The following is a 20,073-nucleotide window of genomic DNA, read 5'->3' as shown; positions in this document are numbered from 1 at the left end:
TAACTATATGAGTTAATAAGAAATTATTTGACTTTGTCAAGAAAAGATGATTTATTAATTTAAGCATTTGAAGACTAAAATACAGTTCTGTGAGGTGCTCAGTTTATTAATAGCCTATGCTTTTCTTAATGTGTGAAAGAACATTACTATTCAATAGCATTTTGTATAACAGTATTCATCACAAGGTCAAGAGCTTAGGTCTTAGGCTGACAAGAGAATTCGGGTTTAACTGATAAAACTTGTAAGTCTGTTCAATAAAGTTTTAAAAAATGAGTATTTCTATACTCAATTCTGCATGTGGATTTTTAAACTGTTAGGGAAAGGGATCACTGAGGATGCAGAAAGTTAATCTGATTCAGTATGTCTGTGATGAAAAGAAACTGGCTAAGTACAAATTGGCAATTGGCATGCCTAACATAAAAATGTTATACCTTTATTTCTGTTCATTTAAAAGGGATGTAAATCCTTGTTTTAAGTCACTATGTTTGTAAAAATTCGTACAGCAGCAATAAGAACCTAATACAAGTGTAACTAATTTCACCCATGTAGAGGACAAACCTGCAGTGGATGGCCAGGCTATAAAATGAACATAGGAATTTATCGCTCTATATTATCCCATATAATATCTCTTTATGTTGTGAAAATTAAAACCTTATCTTTCTTATTGACCCACTCACTCATGCTCCCTTGACTGTAGCTGGTCATATTTACTTTCACAACCTCAATTTTCTAGCCATTCTATTTTACCTATCAATTAAATAATGTATATGAAACTGATTTTCCCTGAAATAAAAAGTATGAAAGACTGTATTTCAAATAAAAACAACTGACAATGATTAGCTCATTTTTGTCACAATGTAGGTGAAGACTGCATGGAGAAAATGACCTTGGGTTGATGAATTTCAAGCACAGGTATTGAACTCAGATATTTTGAAATATATTTCTCTGTTAGAGTTTCTCCAAAATGCACTCCCAAAAACATGTTTAAAATAACAATTTATTTTGAATAACTAACTGGTTAGCAAATGATGTTTCATATTCTTGAGTCTTTCTTATCAAATGAGAGCTCCCCTCTAAATTCATTTTTTTTTCATTTTCAACTTCTTGATTCTGCTTATATTATCCATTCACTTATTCATTTACTCCACAAATAGCTATTGAGTTGATACATCCTCCCAGCCAGTGACTGAATCATTAGAGAGGCTTCTGAAGGTAACATAAATATTGGAAAAGCTCTCTTCATACCCTCTCTGAAATCCTTCCTGTTGGTGTAAGCCCCAACCTTTTCCTTGAGGCCTAGGATGTGGTATCATGAAAGGCAACACACTGTGATAGTAGTAACATGGGCGTTGGGGTCAGACCAGATTGAAATAGTAACCCTAACATATTATAACTAATTTGACATGGAAAAATACTACACTTTGTAACCTTAAGTTTCATCATTTGTGAATCTGGGGAATAACACTTAATTAACATAGTCTGTCTGAAGATTAAATGCAAATATAATGCACTCATTTTCTCCACTACTTCTGTAATCATTGCTTACAGAACTCTTCATGTCAGGCTGGCGAAAATCTATATCTTAGTTCTAGGCATCATATCCATTTTCAAAACAGTAAGTAGAGGGAATGGTGGTACAATTACATCTTTTTTTTTTTTTAAACTAAGAAAATCAGGGGCGCCTGGGTGGTTCAGTCATTAGGCGGCTGCTTTCGGCTCAGGTCATGATCCCAGAGTCCTGGGATCGAGCCCCACATTGGGCTCCCTGCTGAGCAGGAAGCCTGCTTCCCCCTCTCCCACTCCCCCTGCTTGTGTTTCTTGTTCTTGCTATTTCTCTGTCAAATAAATAAATAAAATCTTTGAAAAATAAAAAAGTAAGAAAATCAGTAAGAAAAGAAAGGTTACTTAAGGCTCAAATTCTATTAAACATAGCTCATTAGCCAGAACTGCTATCTAGATAGTCAAGCCTTACTTCCAGGGAAGGTAGACAAACAGAATCTAGAGTAGAATCAGGTGGATTATAAGTGAAGTTAGTCAGAAGATGGCAGCTATCATGCTCAATTTTTTGGAGAACCAAACTTGACTTGTTTTAGTGGGTCAATTTCTCTCTGATACGCTGTAATTGCACCAGGTCCCTGTCCCTTTTTTCTTTTTTTTAAAGATTTTATTTATTTATTTGACAGAGAGACAGCCAGAGAGAGAACACAAGCAGGATAAGTGGGAGAGAGAGAAGCAGGCTTCCCGCTGAGCAGGGAACCCGATGAGGGGCTTGATCCCAGGACCCTGGGATCATGACCTGAGCCAAAGGCAGACACTTAACGACTGAGCCACCCAGGCACCCCGGTCCCTGTCCTTCTTAGTGTTTAACACAATCATAAACTTATATTCATTAGTGTAATTTTTTATTCATTAAATTTTTAATTTTAATTCCATTACAGTTAACATAAAGTATTATATTAGTTTCAGGTATGCAGTATCATGATTCAACAATTCTAAACATTACTCAGTGCTCAACACAACAAGTGAACTCTTTAATCCCCATCACCTACTTCCCCCATCCCCCACCCACCTCCCATCTGGTGACCATCAGTGTGTTCTCTAGAGTGAAGAGTCTATTTCTTGGCTTGTGTCTCGCTCTCTTTCTCCTTTTTCTCCTCTTTGTTTGTTTCTTAAATTCCACATATGAGTGAAATCATATGGTATTTGTCTTTCTCTTACTGACTTATTTCGGTTAGCATTATAGTCTCTAGCTCCATTCATGTATTGCAAACAGCAAGATTTCATTTGTTTTGATGGCTGAGTAATATTCCAGTGTGTATATATATATATATATATATACCACTTCTTCTGTATTCATTCATTTGTTGATGGACACTTGGACTGCTTCCATAATTTGGCTATTGTAAATAATGTTTCTATAAACATAGGGATTAATGTATGGCTTTGAATAGTCTTTTTGTACTTTTTTGATAAATACCCAGGAGTGCAATTACTGGATCACAGGGTAGTTCTATTTTAACTTTTTGACGAACCTCCATACTGTTTTCCACAGTCACTGCAAGAGTTTGCATTCCCACCAACAGTACAAGAGGGTTCCCCTTTCTCCACATCCTCACCAACACCTGTTGTTCCCTGTTATTAATTTTAGCCATTCTGACACATGTGAGGTGATATCTCAGTTTTGTATTTCTCTGATGCTGAGTGATGTTGAGCATCTTTCCATGTGTCTCTTGGCCATCTGGATTTCTTCTTTGGAGAAATGTCTGTTCATGTCCTCTGCCCATTTTTTAATTGGACTATTTATTTTTTGGGTGTTGAGTTGTGTAAGTTCTTTATATATTTTGGATACTAACCCTTTATCAGATATGTCATGTGCAAATATCTTCCCCCATTCCATAGGTTGTCTTATAGTTTTACTGATTGTGTCCTTCATTGTGTAGAAGTTTTTATTTTGATGTAGTCCCAATTGCTTATTTTTGCTTTTGTTTCCATTGCCTCAGGAGACATGACTAGAAAGATGTTGCTTTGGCCAATGTCAAAGAAATTACTGCCTCTGTTCTCTTCTAGGATTTTTATGATTTCAAATCTCACATTTAGGTCTGTAACCCATTTTGAGTCTATTTATGTGTATGGTGTAAGAAAGTGGTCCAGTTTTATTCTTTTGCATGTGGCTGTCCAGTTTTCCCAAAACCATTTGTTGAAGAGACTTTTTCCCATTGCATGTTTTTGCCTCCTTTGTCGAAGACTAATCTACCATGTAATTGTGGGTTTATTTCTGGGTTTTCTATTCTGTTCGATTGATCTATGTGTTTTTGTGCCAGTATCATACTGTTTTGATTACTACAGCTTTGTGATATAACTTGAAGTCTGGAATTGTGATACCTCCAGCTTTGCTTTTCTTTTTCAAGAATGCCTTGACTATTTGGGTTCTTTTGCGGTCCCATACAAATTTTCAGATTTTTTTCTAGTTCTGTGAAAAATACTGTTGGTATATTGATAGGGTTTGCATTAAATGTATAGATTGCTTTGGGTAGTATAGACATTTTAACAATATTTGTTTTACAATCCATGAGTATGGAATGTTTTTTCATTTCTTTGCGTCCTCTTCATTTCCTTTCATCAATGTTTTATAGTTTTTAGACTTCAGATCTTTCACCTCTTTGGTTAAGTTTATTCCTAGGTATCTTCTTATTTTTGGTGAATTGTAAATGGGACTGCTGTTTTCTTAATTTGTTTTTCTGCTGCTTCATTATTAGTGTATAGGAATGAACAGATTTCTGTACATTGATTTTGTATCCTGAGACTTTACTGAATTCATTTATCAGTTCTAGTAGTTTTTTTGCTGGAGTCATCAGGATTTTCTATATAGGTATCATGCCATTTGCAAATACTGAAAGTTTTACTTTTTCCTTACCAATTTGGATGCATTTTATTTATTTTTATTGTCTTATTGCTGTGGCTAGGACTTCTAGTACTATGTTGAATAAAAGTTGTGAGAGTGGACACCTGTCTCGTTCCTGACTTAGGGGAAAAGATCTCAGTTTTTCCCCATTGAGTATGACGTTCACTTTGGGTTTTTCATATAAGGCCTTTATTATGTTGAGGTATGCTCCCTCTAAACCACTTTGTTGAGGGTTTTTTTCAGGAATGGATGTTGTACTTTGTCAAAAGCTTTTTCTGTATCTATCGATTATGGTTATATATATATATATATATATGTATATATATATATATATATATATATATGGTATATCATATGGTTTTTATCCTTTTGCTTATTGATGTGATGTATCATGTTGATTGATTTGTGAATACTGAACCACCTTTGTATCCTGGGAATAAATCTCATGTGATTATGGTGAAGGATTTTTTTTTTTAATGCACTGTTGGATCCAGTTTACTAGTATTTTGTGGAGGATTTTTGCATCTATGTTCATCAGAGATATTGGCCTGTAGTTCTCTTTTTTTGTAGGTGTCTTTAGCTGGTTTTGATATCAGGATAATGCTGGCCTCGCAGAATCAATTTGGAAGTTTTCCTTCCTCTTCTACTTTTTGGAATAGTTTGAGAAGAAGAGGCATTAAGTCTCCTTTAAATGTTTGGTAGAATTTACCTTCACAAGCCATCTGGTCCTGGACTTTTGTTTGTTGGGAGTTTTTGTTTTTGATTGTTTGTTTATTTAAAAGATTTTATTTATTTATTTCAGGCAGAAAGACAGAGAGTGAGAGAGAGAGAACACAAGTGGGTTGGGGAGGGGCAAAAGGAGAAGTAGACTCCCCAACACAGGGCTCAATCCCAGGAGCCTGGGATCATGACCTGAGCTGAAGACAGATGCTTAACCAACTTAGCCACCTAGGCGTCCCCCTGGGAGTTTATTCACTACTGATTCAATTTGATTGCCGGTAATTGGTCTGTCCAAATTTTCCATTTCTTCATGTTTCAGTTTGGGTATGTTATATGTTTCTAGAATTTATCCATTTCTTCTAGGTTGTCCAATTTGTTGGCATATAATATTTCATAATATTCTCTTATAATTGTTTTTTCTGTAGTGTTGTTTGTTACTTTTCTTTCATTTGTGACTTTGTTTGAGTCCTCTCTCTGTTTCTCATTTGTTTTTTTGATGTGTCAGGCTACAGGTTTATCAATTTTGTTGATCTTTTCAAAGAACCAGCTCCTGGTTTCATTGATTTGTTCTATTGTTTATTTAGTTCCTATATCATTTATTTCTGCTCTAATATTTACCATTTCCTTCCTTCCGCTATTCTTGGGTTTTGTTGTTCTTCTTTTTCTAGCTCCATTAGGTGTAAAGGTAAGTTGTTTATTTACAGTTTTTCTTGCTTTTGAGGTAGGCCTGTATTATATCTGTTAAATCCATCTAGTCCAGCGTGTCATTCAAAGCCACTGTTTCCATATTGATTTTCTGTTTGGATGTTCTGTCCAATGATGTAAATGGAGTGTTCAAATCCCCTACTATTACTGTATTACTATGGATTAGCTCCTCTATGTTTATTTTAACTGTTTTTTATATTTGGGTGCTCCCATGTTCGGTACATAAATATTTATAATTGTTATAACTTCTTGTTGGATTGTCCCCTTTATGATTATGTAGTTCCCCGCCCCCCCCCCACCTTTTTTTTCCCTCTTGTTACAGTCTTTTTGTTTTAAAGTCTATTTTGTCTGATATAAGTATTGCTTCCCTGGCTTTCTTTCAACCAAAACATGATAAATGTTTTTCCATCCCCTCACTTAATCTGCAGGTGTCTTTAGGTCTGAAATTAGTCTCTTAAGGGCAGAATATAGATGGGTCCTTTTTTAAAAGATTTTATTTATTTATTTATTTGTGAGAGAGAGCGAGAGAGAGAGCATAAGCAGGGGAAGTGGCAGGCATAGGGAGAGGGCGAAGCAGGCTCCCTGCAGGGGATCATGGAGGACCCTGGGATCATGACCTGAGCCAAAGGCAGACACTTAACTGACTGAGCTGCCCAGGTGCCCCTTGTTCTCTGTTTTTTTCTTTGTTTTTCTTGTTTTTTTTAAATCCATTCTTTCATCCTATGTCTTTTGATTGGAGTGTTTAGCCCATTTACATTCAAAGTAATTATTGGTAGATATGTATTATTGCCATTTTGTTTTTTGTTTTGTGGTTGTTTTATAGTTTTTCTCCAATCTTTTCTTCTCTTGCTCTCTTTCATGCTTTGCTGGCTTTCTTTAGTCATATATTTGAATTTCTTTCTCTTTATTCTTTGCATATCTATTACTGGTTTTAGATTTGTGGTTATCCTTCAGTTTATACAACATCTTTTGCACATAGCAGTCTATTTGAAGTTGATGGTCGCTTAAGTTGAACCCATTCTTTACTTGTCTCCCTCACCATATTTCAGGTATATGGTGTCATATTTTACATCCTTTTATTTTGTGAAGCCCATGTATGACTTTTACACATACAGTTATTTTTACTTTTGTGTTTCCTGCTTTTCATACTCTTATTTATGGTTTTTCCTTTCCAAAGAATTCCCTTTAACATTTCTTGTAGGGTTTGTTTAGTAGTTATGAACTCCTTTAGTTTTTGTTTGTTTGGGAAACTCTTTATATCTTTTTCTATTCTGAATGATAGCCTTGCTATAGAGTATTCTTGGCTGCAGATTTTTCCCATTCAGCACTTTGAATATATCATGATACTCCTTTCTGGCTTGCAAAGTTTCTGCTAAAAAATTTGCTGATAGCCTTATGGGGCTTCCCTTGTATGTAACTGACTTCTTTTCTCTTGTTACTTTAAAAATATTTTCTTTATCACTACTTTTTGTCATTTTAACTACTATGTCTCTTGGTGTGGACCTCCTTTGGTTGATTTTGTTGGGGGATCTCTGTGACTCCTGGATCTGGATATCTGTTTCCTTCTCCAGATTAGGGAACTTGTCAGGCATTATTTCTTCAAATAAATTTTCTGCCCCCTTTTTCTCTCTCTTCTTCTTCTGCGACCCCTGTAATGTGAATTTTATTACAGTTGATGGAGTCACTGAATTCCCTAAGTCTCAGTTTGCATAATTTTTTCTCTCACATGTCCAGCTTGATTACTTTCCATTACTCTCTATTCCAGGTTATTAATTTGTTCCTCTGCTTCCTAGCCTGCTATTTATTTCTTCTAGTGTATTTTTAATTTCATTTATTGTGTTCTTCATCTCTGATTGCTTCTCTTTTATCTCTTTGTTAAGGGTTTCATTGATATCCTCCACTCTTTTCTCAAGTCCACTGAGTATCTTTATAATCATTACTTTAAATTCTCTATCAGGCATATTACTTATATCTGTCCTCTTAGGTCTCTGTTTTTGCCCTGTTCTTTAATCTGAAACATATTCCTCTGTGTCATCATTTTGTCTAACTCTCTGTGTCTATTTCTGGGTGTGAGGAAAGTCAGCTAAATCTCCTGCTCTTGAAAGTAGTGGGCAGGGTGCAGACTTTTAATGAGGTGCCACTTGTCCTCTTCCTCTGAGGACATGCAGCCACTGCCAAGACTGGGGGTGGCTGGGGCCATTCTGCAAAGCTCTTGAGTGGAGAATCCAATTCTTACAAGGTATGCTCATATTCCCCAGGAGGTGAACAGCCACTGCTCAGACCGATGCCCTACACAATGCCCTGATCAAGAGATGCAGTGTTGGTGAAGTTTATGCTAGTCTTCTTGGGGAGGGGACTGGCAGAACAGTCATTGATGTAAGAATGACTGGAAAGGGAGAATCCCCATAGTGGGGTGGGGCCAGGGGTGCTGGTTTAAGCAAATTAGGTAGTGACCGTAGGCGCCACGATGATTCCTGCAGGTGGCCACGTATTTACTGAGGGGTGGGGGAAGGGAAATGGTGCTGCCAACTTCTTTGTTCCTGGAGGGGGCTCCCTGCAATCCTTGCCTCTCAGGATACACCCTGAGATGAGTAAATAAGTGTCCCTCCTGTGGAGACAGGTGTTTTTCAAAATGCTGCTTCAATGGTGAATCTCTGTAGGCTCTTTGTCATGCTGTCTCTTTAAGGGCAGGGACTTGGCTTCCTAACACTCTCACTGGAACCCACTGACTTTTAAAATTTCAGGCTAAGACTTGCTGGTTGTAAAAATCACAAAATTCAGCCCTTCTGGCTTACAAAGCCAAATGTTATGGGGTTTTGTCTTACCCATGCGTGCTCCCTGGTGTGATAGCATTTTTTGCCCTTCTCCATGCCCCCAGCTCCCTCTGACTGTGGATGGCTGGGGTCCTTTTAGCTCACCACCTCATCTCTGCACTTGTACTTCCTTCCCTCTTTGATGTGGCCTCTTCTCTGCCTTTAGCTGTGGAGTTTGTTCTGCCAGTCTTTGGGTTGTTCTCTGGGTGATTTATGCAGATGTGATTATTATCTAGTCGTATCCACGAGGTGAGGCATGTTTAGGGTCCTTCTACACTGCCATCTTCCCAGCCTCCTTATTCTAGTGTAATTGTTGATTAAGGACTGCCTTTCTGATTTAACTGTCAACTCTAATGAGGGCCCAAAGTATGCACAAGGACTCTCCTAGTTTCTTATCTATATCAAATGATTAATTATAATTTTTTGAATGACTAAGTGCATGAAGTGACTATGCATATTTTAAAAAATCATCTGTGCCTGACATTAAAGAATTGTGCAAATAATAGTCTGATTTTCATAATTTTCTTTGAAAATTTTGTTTTTAACATTTTCATACAGTACATTTTCTTTAGTAATGTTAGTTTTCCTTACCTATTATTGTTATTTCCTTGATACACTGCAAGCTTCTTTTTTAAAAATTTACTTATTTTAGAGAGAGAGAGAGAGCATGAGAGGGAGGGGCAGAGGGAGAGGGAGAGAGAGAATCTCTAGCAGACTCCCTGCTGAGTGAGGAGTCCCAAGCAGGGCTCGATCCCAGGACCCTGAGATTATGACGTGAGCTGAAATCAAGAGTTGGATGTGTAACAGACTAAGCCACTCAGGTGCCCCTATACTGCAAGCTTCTTAAATGTAAAGCTTTTCTAACATTTCTCTGGATTAAACATTGCACCTAGTACAGTGCTTATTGAAGAGAAAACAGTCAATAAGTGTGAGGAAATGGATTAATATTTAATACATAAAGGTATCACTGTTATGAGATTTTAGAGAATTCAAAATATAAATTTTTAAAAAACAAAATAGAAAACACTTTTTTTCAAAGATACTAAGATGTATTACTGGTGAATATAATATAGAATTCATACATCTGTTTCTATAAATCACTATCTGTTTTCTTGCAAATTACAAATGGAAGCTTCAAAATGACAATTAACTCCACCATTCAAAAAAAAGAGCTATAACTATGCTAAATCTAATCACTAGTAAAAATGTATATGTTTAAGTATTAACAGCAATTGATGATTAAATCCAGATATCAAGTTTTAAGTAAAAAACTCCATTAGAAAGGAAAATTAAAACCATGATACTAAGACAATCTCTCACATTACTCTCTCTTTCACAAAAGATAGGACTTCTGCTTACTTTTCCTCTACTGAATCATTCTCCAACTTTAACAATCATAAAAGCAAAACAAGTAGACAAGCAAAAAATTAAAATCTTGCTTGACTTCAAATCACACCGAGCCACCACATTTCGTTCCTCAACTGGCAATGATCAGACTATCTTGACAACCACTCCACTGACAATAGGTTGACAGCTAAATCCAATAGCCAATTCTCATGATATTAGACATTTTAGTAGCAACTGACTCAGTTGAAAATACCTCTCCTTATGAAACACTTCACATGGTGCCTAGGACACCATTTTCTTCTTCTGATCAAGCAGTGGAGCTTATTTCCTACCTCCTTGAATCTGTGTTTGCTTTGTGATTAGCTTTTTCCAGTAGAATGCCATGAAAGTGACCTTACGCCAGTTACCGGTTAGGTCTCACATAGCTTTGCATAATTCTTATCTCCTTTAAAACTTGCCTGGATACGACATGAACAACCCCATAGCTATCTGGGTGAGGACTGGCTTTGCGGAACAGAAGATGAGTTGGCCTACTTGAAGCCATCTTAAACCAATCAGCCCTTATTTTACCCCAGAGTTAACCACAGGTGTATGAGAGAACACAGTTGAGACAAAAGTGCCCACCGAGCCCAGTCTAAACCTTGTTTCCGCAGAGGAATGAACTAAGTAAATGCTTTTTGTTTATATCACTAAAATTTGGGGTCATTTCTATGACCACTGTATAATTAATATAGTCTAGAAGCATCTCAAATCCCAGACCCCTTCCAGTCTTCCCCATCTTAGAAAACGGTACTACCTTCCAGCCATTGACATACACACAAAACCCTGGGTTGTCTTGTTTCCATTCTTTATCAAGCTGCACATTCAATTCATGTCTTAGACTAGGTTCCCTAGCAAGTAGAGTCTGAGACAAAACTATTACATGCTGCAACTTTATTAAAGATAAAGGACAGGGGCGCCTGGGTGGCTCAGTCGTTAAGCGTCTGTCTTCGGCTCAGGTCATGATCCTGGGGTCCTGGGATTGAGCCCCGCATCGGGCTCTCTGCTCGGCGGGAAGCCTGCTTCACCCTCTTCCATTCCCCCCTGCTTGTGTTCCCTCTCTCGCTGTCTCTCTCTCTGTCAAAAAAATAAATAAAATCTTTTAAAAAAAAAAAGATAAAGGACAAAGGGAATAAATCAGGGGAAGCGGGAAAGCCATTGGAGTTATTTTATCAAGCTGGCCACTACTAAATACTACTGCTTCCTCAATTCCACAGCAGTTATCTGAGAGGTGCAATAATTGTATTTCAGGACTGTCTATTGGGAGAAAGAGGTAATTAATTTCCCATATGCCTTACCCTTCCAGCTCAGCTGTCTTAGATTAGCTAAATGTTTAGCCTTGGGCTGATAACAGTTGCACACTTCAGGACTATCCATGTGATGCACACTGGGCAAATTCTTTCATAATTTCACATCTGAGACTTCACAAGGTTGTCCCAGTCGGGAGACCAGAAGTTGAGTTGCACTTCTGAGAAGTTGGCCAGAACCCATGAAGAACTAATGATGCCCGCCCGCAAGACAAAAAAAATCCTTTTCCATCACAGATGCCTCTAGCACCACTGAATATTCTTGGTCATATGGGTAAAGCCGAAGGGCATCTCATTCATCACAGACTTCATCTGCTACAAAGCCTTCTTTTTCTTTATGCCCCATTGGAAATGTCAGTCTTTTAAGTTACCTGATAACAAACTTTTTTTTAAAAGATTTTATTTATTTATTTGAGAGAGAGAAAGATAGCAAGAGAGAGAGCATGAGCAGGGGGGAGAGGGAGAAGCAGGCTCCCTACTGAGTAGGTCGCTGATGTGGGGCTTGATCCCAGGACTCTGGTATTATGACCTGAGCCAAGGCAGATGTTTCATTAGAAATAATGAAACTATTTTTCATAATATTTTCATAATCTCAGGGTCCTGCGATCGAGCCCTGCTTGGCACTCCTCACTCAGACTGAGCCACCCAGGTGCCCCTTAAGTTACCTGATAAATAGACCTGAGCAGCATTCTCAAGTTCTGAACACATTCCTGCAAAATCTGAAGAGGCTCTCCATAAACTGTGTTTTTGGTTTTTTTTTAAGATTTTATTTATTTATTTGACAGAGAGAGACAGAGCAAGAGAGGGAACACAAGCAGGGGGAGTGGGAGAGGGAGATGCAGGCTTCCCACGGAGCAGGGAGCCTGATGTGGGGTTCGATCCCAGGACCCTGGGATCATGACCTGAGCCAAAGGCAGACGTTTAACGACTGAGCCACCCAGGCGCCCCTAAACTGTGGTTTTTATATAGGAAGTATAAAGTACACCAATCTATCATTATCTTAAAAAGATAAATTATGGATTTAATTCTGGAATTCTGGAACTCTAAAAACTTTACCACCAAAGCAGTCTTTGGAATTATCAAGGAGTTCATCTTCCACTGTGTGATACACAATCCTGGGTGGGTCAGGGGTTATTTCTGAGGTTCCCTTTGACCCTTCCTGCTTTGTGGCCATACCTGGCAAGTCAGTGAACAATGTTGTACTACCTTCTGAGTATTCTTTCCACTGAAACAGCAGGTGGGGAAATAGTCACCATGGGAATTTATTTGAACCATTGAACAACCTGTAAGATAATTTTGACCCCCAAAACCAAACTGATAGAAACATAAAGCAGATTGGTGGATGCCAGAAGTGGTGATGGAGAAGGGTAAAGTTGGTCAAAAGTTGGTACAAACTTCCACTGATAAGATGAAAATGTTCTGGAGATCTAACATATACCAAGGCGACTATGGTTAACAATACTGTATAATATATTTTAAAGTTGCTAAGAGAATAGATATTAAAAGTTTTACCACATACAAAAGATTGTAACTACGTGAGGTGACAACTGTGTTAACTAACCTACTGTGGTAATCATTTTGCAATACACACATACATGAAGTCATTACATTATGTATCTTAAACTTACACAATGTTATATGTCAATTATACCTCAATAAAACTGGATATTTTTTAAATAAATAGGCAATCAAAAACTTTAATATCTATGTTGCTCTTAGGAACACTGATTTAATAGATACTATGAGTATCATTGTGAGTCATGGTACCCAAAGTGCCACACTCTGGCTTTCTGCTCATTACACTAATTATGACTATCTTACTTTGGAAGATTACTTGTGGATGCCTCTCCCCCTGCTATTCTAAATTCCACTGATACTAGAAAGCCAAATTCCTCTGGAGATTCTTCCACTGTTAGGCCAACCAAGAGCAGCCATCAAGCTTCGCTAAGATCTTGCAGCCCCTTCAGCAGTGCATTTCTTACCACCCTGATGATGGGAGTATCACAGATTCTAGGTGTGACCTAATCCATTCAAAATGTTCAACTCTCTGAGCTTCATGACCCCTTTATCAACACTACTTCAGGACAATATTAGCATCTCTGCCCTAGATACTCCAGGCTTTTGTGCCCAACTTTCAAAAATCCATCCCCATCCAGACTACGAGGCCTTGTTCCAGGTAACCTTGCAAGAATATTCAAGGTCCAGTTATGAAAAAAGTGTCTCCACATCAATACATTTTCTGTTTTTCAACCTTATAGTCTGGTCCTCTCCTCTCAGACTAACATCTTGAAAGCACACTCACACATATATATTTTCTCTGCTTCACCAATATTAAACAGCCTTGCATATCCTTTGGCTTGTGATTTCTTCCTGAGTCAGGGATTGTACTCCCCTGATCAGGCTATTCTAATGGTAATTTAACATGAAATCAATAAAAAGTAATGGAGGCTGGAATGAGAAAAATAGGCATGATTTTGGGAGGCAGCTGTCAGATAAAGTCATTTCAAAACTCCAAGCAAGGAGAAATTATTTTTCTTTAGCTAGGAGAATAGGGCTCCTTCTCCTTCTAAAGAATTAGGGAGAGCCAATACAAAATATGTTGAGTTAGATACCACTGAGTATCTTATTGGATATTACAGCAACATCCTGCAAGATGTTTTTTGAATGCATCACAGACAACTCATTCATTAGGAGGCACATTTGTTCACCAGCCCATATCACACATTAGATATGAACTATACAAGTACAGATTATTTATACAGAGGAGTTGAAATAAATCCTCAAATATTCCACATTTCAACAGCAAAAGGAAAACTCCAGGTGGGAGGATAGAGAAAGACATCAGTTTGACACATGCAGTTGGTCCTAGCAGTCACGGATGGAAAGAGAGACAAGTCAGGTTGAGTGGATCTTCAGGGGCATATAAGCAGTGTCTACTGCAAACCATTAGCAGGGCTGTATCTGTATCTTTAAAATATATTCAAAACAGACACTTCCACCACTTCCTGACATCCTTCCCTGGCCTGCATCACCTGCAGACTCCTGTCAGTCTCCACTTCCATTGTCACCTCCCATTTAGACTGCCTAATGTGAATGCACTCATCAGATCATGTCATTTTTCTGCTCAAAGCATCCATATAAATAAACATACACAAAAAATAGAAAATAAACTGGGATGAAATAAAACAAAACAGTAATGTTAGTTGTTTCTTGGAGATAAAAAACAATTTTAATTTTTTATATGACTTATTATCTATTATAAATGCTTTAGTGTATTTATACTACTTTTAAATTCAGTAATAAAATAATTTAAAGCAATATAAATATTTCATTGCCAAAACTGAAGATGTAATATGATCAGTAGTCTAATGTAAGGAAATATTTTTTTCCTTTAATTAAAAAAGAACCCCAAAGAAATGTCATTTATCCTATCCCTTCCTACTCTACATCACAAGAAGAGTACTTTCTGTATCTTCTCTCACACACATGTACAGTGACCAGAGAATCTAACGATGGCACTAGGAAGATGAGCTGGCTTTCAGTTCTGACCCTCCTCCTGCTCAATACCAGGCTTTACAAAACCAGGGATGGAAGGTATGCAGCCACAAACCTGACTATGTTTTCAGTGTCATTCAAAATGAGGACTAATAATCACTCTAGATGACTGGAAATATACCAGGATAATTATGCATTTTGGAATTTACTGGTTCAAGGGCAACTAAATATATCTGCTTCTGCAACTGTATGAATTGCCATGAATATAAATTTTCTTTCAAACTAATTTGGGGAAGAAGATTAATTTCATGATTACAACAATGGACTATTTTCTATTTAATACTATGGTGAATTGCCTTCTTGGAAAATTGTTTTAGAGATTTAAACTAATAGTCAATTTATTTGAAAAATACAAATGGAAATCACCACCACCATCGTCACCATTATCATTATTCTTCTGGACAAATTATTTGCCAGAAAATGTGATACATTCATTAAAAAAATAACAACTTTACTTTTTAGAGCTGTTTCAGATGCACAACAAAATTGAGCAGAAGATAAATTCCTTATATACACCCTGCCCCCACACATGCACAGCCTCCTCTACTATTAACACCCCTCACCAGGTGGTACATTTGCTACCATTGATGAACCTACATTGACACATCATTATCATCCAGAGTCCATAGTTCATGTTAGAGTTCACACTTCTAGAACTTACATTCTATAAGTTTAGACAAGTGTATCCACCACTAGAGTATCATACAGTGTACTTTATTCTAACAATTCTCTATGCTCTGGCTATTCATCCTTCCTTCCCCTCAAGCCCTGACAACCACTGATCTTTTTACTATCTCTATAATTTTGCCTTTTATATTTATGCTACTTTTGGAAATCATACGGCCTTTCAGATTAGCTTCCTTCACTTAGAAATGTGTGTTTAAGTTTCCTCCATGTCTTTTCATGGCTTACTAGCTACTTTCTTTTTAGTGCTGAACAATATTCCATTGCCTGGATGTACCGAAGTTTATTTATCTATTCACCTACCGAAGGGCATCTTGGTTTTTTCCAAGTTTTGGTAATTATGAATAAAGCTTCTATAAACATTCATGTACAGGTTCTTGTGTAGACCAAGTTTTCAAGTTCTTTGAGCAAATACCAAGGATTGTGATTGCTGAATCATATGATAAGAGTATGTTTAGTTTTGTAAGAAGCTGCCAAACTGTCTCGAAAGTGGCTGTAACATTTTGCATCCCCATCAGCAATGAATGAGAGTTCCTGTGGCCCCATAAACTCACCAGCATTTGGTGTTGTCAGTGTTCTGGATTTTGGCTATTATAATAGATGTGTAGTGGTATCTCATTGTTGTTAATATGCATTTCCCTGATGACATATGATGTTGTTAATATGCATTTCCCTGATGACATATGATGTTGAGCATCTTTTCATATGCTTATTTGCCATCCATATATCTTCCTTGCTGAGGTGTCTTTTTAGGCCTTTGACTACTTTTTAATTGAGTTGTTTGTTTTCTTATTAATGAACTCTAAGAATTCTTCTTCATCATTGTTTTTATTTGGCTTCCTACACTACAGAATGCTCTGTGACACAATAATTCCAACTCTGTGTTATTTAAAGTACTGAAAAGTTTTGTTTGTCTACTGTCAAAGATGAACACTAATTAACGTGGTCAGGGCAGACACCAATCCGTAAGAACTACTGCAGTAGAGAAGACAGACCTGCAGGAACCCAACTGAACTCTGATTCTGAAGCAGGTGACTGGGCATTTTACAGGAAGGATGATGGAATGGGAGGTGAGAACAGAACTTGGTAGAGTCAGGGAAGTGAAAAGTTACACAAAGCAGGAGGAGAGGAGGCTGGTCCCTGTGGAACCCATGGGGAGCCCTCTCTCCAGGTGTTGGTTGAAACACACAGCAGATAAATGCTATCTTTGGTCTATATCTTTATTTTATCTTATCTAGGTAAAATTCCAGCTACTTATAACTGTATCTTTAAGGGAGCATCCATTTACTAGTGTTGACATTTTAAGGATGAAAGACTAGGGATTATGCTCTTTCGGCTCCAAGGCTGACATCTGATTCAGAAAAATAGAATATATATATTAGAAAGGTTTTCAAAGCTCAACTGAACTATGCATCACACTTAGATAATGCTTACTATGTCCCATGCATTGTTTTATATGCTTTATTAAAACAATCTTATTAGTCATAAGAACCCATAAGATGCTAGAATTATCCTTATTTTACAAATGAAGAAACTGAATCATAAAACACTGACTGCCCAATACTAGGTAGCCAGTTACTGAAGAATGTGGGATTCGACCCTCCTTTGTTCCCCATTCCAGAGTGAGTTCTCTGTTAAGAACCACCCTCTGCTGAAATATTGGCCCCTCCCTAGTTCCTGATCCTTTTCATACCACTAAGGAGGAAAGAACTGAGGAAAAATCAAGTATCAAACATGAATGCAGAATTACCTAAAAATAACTTATTATTTCATTTACTGAATATTTATAAGTGCTTCTTCAATGCTCAAAAGCACACATTTTATCAAGATGAGCCAAAGGGTAATTATGTAGCTCTGGTTTCCACATCTTCATTCTCTCTTTACCACATCACCTCTGTGCCTTCCCCCTCCTTGAATCCTATTCCCAAACCCACAGATTTGGGCCATTCAGAAATCCTAAGAAGAAGCTACAGTTTTCTATAAAACATTACATTAAAAAGGATTTCAGTTTATAGATGTATCTTGACAACTAATCTGGTAAAATAATTTAGATATTCTTCAGCGTGTAATGTTTTTATTATAGTCTCTGACTGAAGTCAGTGGATATTTGAAAATCTCAGAGGATACAACACCCATGGAGAATAGGCAGACAAAATTAATTTCTCAAAGTTAGAGGAAAATAATGCCTTCAGATTTCTCACTCATTGCAAGTGATGATCACACATTACTGGTCTCTTTTGTATGCTGGAGTCTACATAAGAAGCACTACTTGAAAGTGAGAGTTCACAAGAAAAGAAAAGACATACACGTGTGTTTGTTTCCCCTCTAAAATCCTGACAACAATGACAAGTCATCTCCAAATTAATTTAACACACATATAGGAAGAGTTGTGCATGAGACAGATGGAAATTGTATATGCTGGACATGCCAGTGAACACAATGATCAATTTTAGAGAATTTGATACATCCAAGTTGCTGCTATTATTTTATTCATTCTGAATTCCTATTCTAGATGCAACAAATGAGGGTCACCCCAAACTGTTTTTACTCAATCTGAGTTGCTTTCGTAAGGCTCACACTTTGATAGTATGATTACTACCTGTTAAAACAACAGCCAGAAATTGACTTGAAACATTTAGACAACTAGCTTCAAATAGTTTGAGTGTTGGCCTTTTTGCTGGAATATTACTTTGTTCTATATTTCAGTAACATTTCTATCACTCGATTTCTAGGTGCAGGTTTAGGACCAGAGAGAAAAAAAGGAGAGAAAAAAAGGAGGAATTTTAACTGACAATTAAAAAAAGCATGGAGCCTACTTAAAAAAAAAGGGGGAGACTATAACAAAAAACTATTGTTTTGAATGAAAAACTAAACACACGTTACACACACACACACGTGCACATACACACACACACACACGCACATGCACATACTTTCTCTTCTCTGCTACTTCCCTGTACCTTAGGAAGACATTCCTTATTTAATGAAATATTGCTGCAGTCAATGGTCCTTTGAGGGCTTCTTTTGAAAATGTGAAACAAAAAACAAGTGTGCAAAATGTGGTTTTAGAGACTTCAAAATCAATTCTCTCTGCTTTTTGGAGGTATTGATATATAATTTCATTCTTAATCTGTACTTAATGTGAAAACGATTTTAAAACATGTAATAATAACAAAATAACATATATTTAAATCACTTGTTAACTTTTTGACTCCTTACTCTTACTCTTATCCTAGCATGCCCCAAAGATCTGTAATACTTTTGGCATTTAAGATGGAAGCTTTAGGTACTCATGTACAGACTAAGAGAGAAATTATATAAAACCCTTTCTCTATTTTACAGGGATATTTAGCCTCGGCTCCCTACTTTGAAAATTGGATGGATATTTAAATCATCAGTGTAGTCTACTTCTTGGCAAGTCCTCTGAAGTAGGTCTAGCACCATTCTTTATAATGTGCAGATAAATACTACCTATTACCCTATCTTTGGATATCAGACAGGACTCTGAGACTCAGTTATCTACTTTTTCCTGTGTGCTTCATAGCCAAGCATTTAAATATATGGGGTTAAAACCACAGGCATTTGGCTTTATCACTTTGACTTCCTTGGTGATTCTACAGCCTAATGGAGTCTGCTTTTTCTTTTAAACTTCATATGAACTTTTCCCATAAATCTTCAAGCCCATAATCACACTTCATTTTGTAAACCAACCTTCAGTGTATCTGCCTTTAACCATAAGTTTCTTTTCTCTGGAAGAAGGCTCTCCTTTTCATGGATACACAATGCAACCAGAATGCATTATTTATGAGCTTGGGTTGCCTGGCTCCCAGCCATAATACACCCATTACAATCTCTGAAATATTAAGATTTTTTTTAAAAGTTGATTTTACTCTTTAAATAGGCACATAGACTAGCTCTGAATGTGCAGCCTTAGACTTTCATGACCCTGTGAAGGAGAACTCTATCACTCAAGGAAGGACTCTCAAGTGACAGTCTGTCCCTGTGCATCATCCGTACAATGTGGCTTTGATAATATATTGCCAAGTGTCGCATATCAGCAAGCACTGGGGCGAGGAGAGAAGTCACTTTAATCAATTATTAGTGTTATGTTTCATCATAGTGTCACCAGCTGGCACTCAAGAACACAAACCTGTATAGAAGAGGTTATGTCACCGCTATTTTCATTAGTCGTATCTCTGAATCCAAGGTGAATAAAAGAAAGATTGTTAAAGGACTCCTAAAAAAGTGTGGTGATCTCGATGTTTACACAACACTGTCAATGTTGTCAGGTAACAAATAGAAATATTAGCTCAAATTTCTCTTTAGAATTTTAAGCTATTTGAAAATTCTACTCACAAGTTCTATGTGACATTGCTTCTTTCAGAGTACCCTTGATTGTGGATCATGACTACTTTAAAAATTATTTTATAAAACGTACACACACAAACACATGAACACACACCTACAGAAACACATACACCTATACAAAGACATACACACC

The 20,073-nt window shown here is 37.1% G+C and overlaps 1 pseudogene; it reads right to left on the bottom strand.

Annotated features, from left to right (window-relative positions):
• The window catches only part of LOC110571373, a 47,414-nt pseudogene extending 36,883 nt beyond the window's left edge, over window positions 1-10,531 (bottom strand).
• Window positions 10,532-20,073: the final 9,542 nt, after the last annotated feature.

Source organism: Neomonachus schauinslandi, chromosome 6 (assembly GCF_002201575.2).
Source record: "Neomonachus schauinslandi chromosome 6, ASM220157v2, whole genome shotgun sequence".
Taxonomy (NCBI): domain Eukaryota; kingdom Metazoa; phylum Chordata; class Mammalia; order Carnivora; family Phocidae; genus Neomonachus; species Neomonachus schauinslandi.
The sequence above is the reverse complement of the archived record's forward strand: the minus strand, read 5'-3'. Positions and strand labels throughout refer to the sequence as shown.